The sequence below is a fragment of the Puma concolor genome, chromosome A1 (genome assembly GCF_028749965.1).
Source record: "Puma concolor isolate L17-30 chromosome A1, mPumCon1.1.hap2, whole genome shotgun sequence".
Classification (NCBI taxonomy): domain Eukaryota; kingdom Metazoa; phylum Chordata; class Mammalia; order Carnivora; family Felidae; genus Puma; species Puma concolor.
In genome coordinates, this window is record NC_141667.1 from 199,314,057 (window position 1) to 199,320,479 (window position 6,423).

A 6,423-nucleotide genomic window follows, 5' to 3' on the forward strand; every position below is an offset into this window, starting at 1 on the left:
CAACATATGTTTATAAAAAGTGAAGAAAATCTATAATCTTTCCTGAGTAAATACATCCATAAGCAGGAATTTACTAGTTACATCCACTTGCACTGTCACCTGAATCTATAATTGTTTAAGAGTCACCTTGTCATGATGCTGGCCAGGAAGAACTCGTTATCTGCCAGCCTTAAAGTTACCCAACAAATGAAGAGTCAAGGCCAGCCTGTAGATGTACACCATACAAAGAGCATAGTACCCAACCTTCAAGGTACAATGTGAAAGAACTAAGAATTGGAAGGAGGCTGAGACTAGAGTTTGGGGAAAGAAACCAGTTACAAAGCAAGAGGTAATAAAATCCTGAATGTAATTAGTGGTGGCTCTTGCCGTGGAGATAAGGAAAGGGGTTAGATCCCACAGAATCTGAGGATTTCAAAAATTGATCTAAGAAGAGTGGAGAGAAAAATGCAAAGATATCCACATTTCAAGTCTAAAGTTCTAAGAAGGAAGAAAACGGAGCATGAAGAAAAAAAATAGTAGGAAGACCATTAGCTGAAACTGGGCATGAACATTCTTATTGTTGGCAAAAATTTATATTGTATGGACTTGGTATTTTAAAAAGGTCAAAATCCTTTCAATTGAATATGAATATGGAAACGAATGAAACTGGAATAAAACCCCTTCTGGTTACAAAAAAAATGTGTGGCTATCTGGTAATAAAAAGTAGTCTTTTATTAAAAAAAAAGTATTTTAATTCCAGTTAGTTAACATACAGTGTTATATTAGTTTCAGGTGTACATATAGTGATTCAACAATTCCATACATTAGTCAGTGCTCATCATGACCCCCATCATCTATTTAACGCATCCCTCTACCCCCTCCCCTCTGGTAACCATCAGTTGTGCTCTATAATTAAGAGTCTGTTTCTTGATTTGTCTTTCTCTCTCTTTTTTTTCCCTTTGCTTATTTGTTTTGTAACTTAAATTCTACATGTGAGTGAAATCATATGGTATTTGTCTTACTCTGATAATTTCGCTTAGCACTATACTCTCTAGCTCTATCCATGTCATTGCAAATGGCAAGATTTTATTCTTTTTAATGGCTGAATACTATTCCATTATATATATGTACATATACATGTATATCACATATATATATATCATATACATATACATATATGATATATATATTACTTCTTCTTTATCCATTCATCTATCAATGGACACTTGGGCCACTTCCATAATTTGCCTATTGTAAATAATGCTGCTATGAACATAAGAGTGCACATATGCCTTCAAATTAGTTTTTGTATTCTTTGGGTAAATACCCAGTTGTGTGATTGCTGGTTCATAGAGTTTTCCAGTTTTCCAGAGTGGCTGCACCAGTTTGCATTCCCACCAACAGTGCCCAAGTGTTCATTTTCTCTACATCCTTGCCAACATCTGTTGTTTCTTGTGTTGTTGATTTTAGCCATTCTGACAGGTATGTGGTATTATCTTATTGTAGCTTGATTTGTATTTCCCTGATGGTAAATGGTGATAAAAAAATTTTCCATGCGTCTGTTGATAAAAGTGGTCATTTTGTAAAACTTTCACAATAACTTAGCAGATTAATAAGAATTATTCCATAAAAGTTTTAAACGTTGATAATGTTACTGAAGTGAAAACCTTCCAAAATTACTGCTTTGAAGAATTATCATTTGGATACAGAAGTTCTAGTGTATACATTTAGAAAAATAAATTCTTTGATTTTTTTTTGCCAGTCTTCATGTTCTATACATGTGTGTATATTTTTAAAAAATGGATATTCTAAGAGCATTGTCAAACTTTGATGGTTATTTTTTATTTTTTTTATTTTTTATTATTTTTTTAAAGTTTTTTTTTTAAACGTTTATTTATTTTTTTGGGACAGAGAGAGACAGAGCATGAATGGGAGAGGGTCAGAGAGAGAGGGAGACTCAGAATCGGAAACAGGCTCCAGGCTCTGAGCCATCAGCCCAGAGCCTGACGCGGGGCTCGAACTCACTGACGGGGAGATCGTGACCTGGCTGAAGTCGGACGCTTAACCGACTGCGCCACCCAGGCGCCCCAATGGTTATTTTCTTTTACCACAGCAGATACTACTAAAAATAATGGCACTATAATAATAGAATTCATAGGAACTCAGTGAAGAGGGAGTAACAGGTAAAGAAATATACTTAGTTAAATATACTCAATGCTCAAAATTCTCTTCTCAGACACTACTCCTACCAGTATACAAATTCCTAGTAAATCTGGGTGTAAAAAGTTGCATTTGGAAAAATATATGAAGAAAACAATAGTGTTTACATCTGGAGAGCAAACAATGTAATCTAGAAGAAAAGAGAGTTAAAAGAAAGGCATGACTTATCAATGGGTTGTGAAAAGAGGGTTAACCGAACTAGATAAATAAATAAAAGTAACATCAGCTTCAAATTCTAAAAAAATATTCATCATGAGACAGAAACAGTACACAGCATGGAAAGACCTCCTAGGTTGATGGATACAGTGAAAACATAAAAGTTTTTCAAAAACAATTACAGTAATTTCATGCTCACAAAGTGGATGAGGGGAAAAAGCAAAACTTAAGCTCCGCACGATGGCTGCATGGGGAAGAGCCCGTTACCCCGCCACCCACGCTTGCGGGGTTTACTCTATTACTGCCTGATGTATTCGAGCATACCAAATAGGTATAAAATGATGGTAGATGACCTCCTGTGGGATTCTGTGCACAGAAATTGGAGGATGAATCAGCCTGAATTGAATTGTGTTTCTGTCTCCCACAGATAAATATTGCATACTAAATCAGTTTCAGTGTACTCACGTTGCCTTCCATTTAGCTTAATACATGCAGTGTCAAGTTATTTCAAACAGTACAGTTTGACTCTACGTACATAGTTTGTCTAAGGTAAAAAAAAAATGAAACCTTTAAAACAAACTATAATGACATTGTTTTCCCAGTCCCATCGTTTTTCAGGGAATAGTGAGAAAAACCTGAGAGCTGGAGCACCAACTTAATTGGTACTTCTAATATCACTTAGAGGCATGAGAAGCCCAAATCCTTCAAATTCTAAGAGAACCTACTAAATCATTTCATTCAAAGAATTCTGCGAACTAAGATACTCTTTGGTTACTGTCTCAGTCAATTGGAATAAATCAAATTAGGTCATATTTTCCAACAAGAAGTTTCACTAGGCTATTATAGTCCTGAAAACGTTGTCACCTATACATCTCACATCAGAGACACATATTTTGTGTGTGTGTGCAGAACTGTTTCCCTATCTCTGAAGACGTATAGTAATAAAACAGTGTGTGTACACGTGTATATATGAGTGTGCATGTAATAGATGCACAGTGTAGTTTATCAGCAGGGTAACGAATGCTGGATATAAAGATCTTGAATAAACTTATAGTAAACATGTAATACTACCTGCTCTGCTCTCTTTCCTCCTGAAGATATTTTAGTGAACACCTAGAGAAAAGGTGAGGGACAGGTAGAAGGGAAACTGGTGATAACTGATGGAAGAACTACAGTAAATTCAACTCACTTACATTGGTCAGGGAATTGGTTATACTGCACTAACAAGAGACGTAGAATAACAGGGGTTCAAGAAAACTGGAGTTTCTTTCTTTTCAATGTAGATTCAGGTTGATATGGAGACTGTGACACATGAATTTATCTATGGTTGAGGTGCTTTCTCTTTTCTTATATAACATCCCTCTCTGGGTGACCTGACTTTACAATTTAAAATGCCTCAACACCAAGTGTGCAATCTACATATTGGGATAGGGGAAAGGAAAAGGTCATGTATGATGTGGCCAAACTTTAAGGGCAAAACCCTGCAGAAAAAAAAATTTACTTATATAACATTGGCCAGAAATTAGTCACATGCCACATCTGGGTTTGAGGATTCTGGGAAAGATAGTCTTCATTACAGGGAACCTTGTACCAGGCTAAAAATTGAGTGTTCTATAACTATAAGGTACATTGAATGCTAAGACTCGTAGTAATCAATCCTATTATTCTAATAAAAAATTCTTATGTAATAATTTCTTATTGTCCTCATTCTACTAAGATTTATAGATCTTATGAGAAGTGGTATGATACAACTTTTTAGAAAATCATCTCTGAATACATGTACACATCTGTTGATTGAATCCTGGTTCTGCTACTTTCTTGCTGAATCATTTCTTTGTACCTTAATTTCCTCATCGGTAAAAAAAAAATGGAAATAAATTTCATTAAGTTCCTATAAATATTAAATATGTCTTTCGATTCAGACACCTGGGAAGCTCAGTCGGTTAAGTGTAGGACTCTTGATTTCAACTCAGGTCATGATCTCACGGTTTGTGAGGCTAAGCCCCATGTCATGCTCTGTGCTGACAGCATGGAGTCCTCTTGGGATTCTCTCTCTCCCTCTCTCTCAAAGCACCTCCCTGCTTGTTCACTCTCTCTGTCTCCTGTCTTTCTCAAAATAAATAAATATTTCTTTTAAAAAACTTTAAATATGTTTCTAGATGTTCATGCTTAATACTGGACACATAAGAATGCAATAAATTTAGCATGTAGAATTATGTATCTGCTTTTCTCTAGAATGTTTTTTGAAAATAAAATCCTTCTTGGTCTTTTATAATTTTTCATTTTTAATGCCTGTTTATAGATTTCTATTTTACTTTCTTAAACCTCATACTGTTTAATAATGCCAAATATACAATTAAATCAAGACCATATAATTTTTTTTCTTGAATTGAACTTTATATTAACAATTTCTAACAAAGGTGTTTTTTAAAACTTTTACATCCAAATCTATAAATGATGTCTTCATTAATTGGCTAAATAGGTTTATCAAGTAGCTTATTCTTATTTTTAAATGTTAACTTTAAAAAACTCTGATTATGTTTAAAAAACAAAAACAGACTGCTTTAGACAAGAAACTAATAACTCTTTAATCTTTCATTCCAAACATATGGCAATAATAAAGATTTGTGAGTATTTACCAGAGCACAACACAGCTTGAGGAATACAGCTCAGAATGCTGAAGCCATCCTGCTGAAAGAGAGTCAGATAAAATTTAAGAAATTATGTGGAGTATAAATTATAAGCAAGCATTAAACACCACAAACCCGTGGCAAGTAACTGATGTTCTGCAAAAGCACAGGGCTAGGCAGTAGTAATAGAGTGTGCAGTTCGTGCTTGAGCATGTGGATGTATTAATATCAAAGAGAAAAAGCATTATTGCCCCACGATGGATCAACAGTGAATGGATTTTATGTCCCAAGACAGAAGAATCAGAGAAAAGACACACACTGGGAGAGCAAAGAGAAGGAAAAGAAAGGCAAAGAGTAAAATAGTATAGGTGACGAATCAAGTTTGATATAAAAATTTTGGAGATGAAAGGGGAAAACAGAAATAGTTATAGGAAATGAGAGAGAGAGAGAGAGAGAGAGAGAGAGAGATGGGAGAGGACAGACACACGGAGAGAGAGACAGAGAGACAGAGAAGCAGGGGAAAGATGTCACAAGAAAAAGCAAAATGGGAGATCTCTTTCTGAAAATGCAGGCCTGAAAATATAAACTAAAATGCGAGACGGATCTCACTCACAAAAGACTTACTCTCCCGGGCTCCTGCCTCTACTGACCTTCTAATAGTGAATAGGCCTTTTTGAAGTTTCTTCTCATCTGTCTCTCACAATGTGAGTCCTATGCCATCCCTCAGTCTTGACGTCTTTCCTCCCTGTTCATATACACATCAGTACTTGGATGACCGCTGCTGCTTGGGAAATCATAGCACCTTGGACACATATGTCTGTCCATGGCAGGTAGATCTAAATTGAAGCAATGGATACAGGTACTTCAAAAACATTGACATCTATAGTCTAGAACTGTACTGTCATTTACAATCTAGAGCTGTGCTGTCGACATGTCAACCTCTGGTCACATTTGTCCAGAAGCACTAGTCCAAATTGAGATGTGTTGTAAGTACAAAACACATACTAGATTTTGAAGACTTAGTACCAAAAATATGTAAAGTATTTCATTAATGTTTTATATCGATTGCATGTTAAATAATATATTTTGTTAATACTTAGATCAAAATATATTATTACAATTCATTTGTTTCTTCTTTTTTATAAGTATCGATACTAGAAAATGTTAAATTACATATGTAGTTAAAATTATTATATTTCTATTGGACTGTACTGATCTAGAACTTTACCCACCACAAGGCAAAGTTATTTGCCTTTCTATAAATTAAAAAAGAGGGGCTTTGTCCTAAGTAGTCGTAAAAGCCTTATAAGTGCCTAGACTAGCACATGGTCCAAAGTGCAATGGTACATGGTTGCACTGGCCAATTAGCACCCAAGCCTCCCCTTTATCTAAGGAATTAGGATGTATGCAGCCCAATTTTTCTAAGCCAATTATACCA